A 511-nucleotide genomic window follows, 5' to 3' on the forward strand; every position below is an offset into this window, starting at 1 on the left:
GCCTGGCGTGCGGCGCAAGAGCAGCTCGGCCAGCATGGGACGCTGTGACCTACGGACTGCCCTGGTATAGCCCCCAACCCACCCCGCCATGGGGGCCGCGTGGCCTGGCATAGGGCAGCTCTGCTGTCTGCTGGCTGGGGGGGGCCGGTGCCCCCCCCCACTCCCCTTCCACCCCCGGGCGACGTGGATGGTTTGTATTTTTGATGCTCTATTTATTATTCGCCCGTTGTCCTCAGCAATGCCAGACCCTGCCCCGTTTTCTGCCCGCCCCCCTGCACCAGCGACTTTCCCCAATCCCTGCCCCCCTGCCACCACCCCCAGCTTCACGGTAGCCTGGGCTGGATGCCCGGACTCCTGGGTTCTAGTCTTGGCCCGGGAAGACAGCAGGGGCCAGTGGGTAGAGAGTGCGTGTGCATATGTGTGTGTGCGTATGTGTGGGCAGGGAGGCGCAGGCCCAGGACTCCTGGGGTCTCTGCCACTACCCCCCCCCACCCCGCTGCCAGCCTGGCTG

The 511-nt window shown here is 66.7% G+C and overlaps 1 protein-coding gene across 1 annotated transcript in view; it reads left to right on the top strand.

The window, feature by feature from the left end:
• The window catches only part of AGAP2 (ArfGAP with GTPase domain, ankyrin repeat and PH domain 2), a 17,838-nt gene that overhangs the window by 16,467 nt on the left and 860 nt on the right, over window positions 1-511 (top strand). The window lies entirely within an intron of this gene.

This window comes from Alligator sinensis, unplaced genomic scaffold, assembly GCF_000455745.1.
Source record: "Alligator sinensis unplaced genomic scaffold, ASM45574v1 scaffold265_1, whole genome shotgun sequence".
In the NCBI taxonomy this organism is placed as follows: domain Eukaryota; kingdom Metazoa; phylum Chordata; order Crocodylia; family Alligatoridae; genus Alligator; species Alligator sinensis.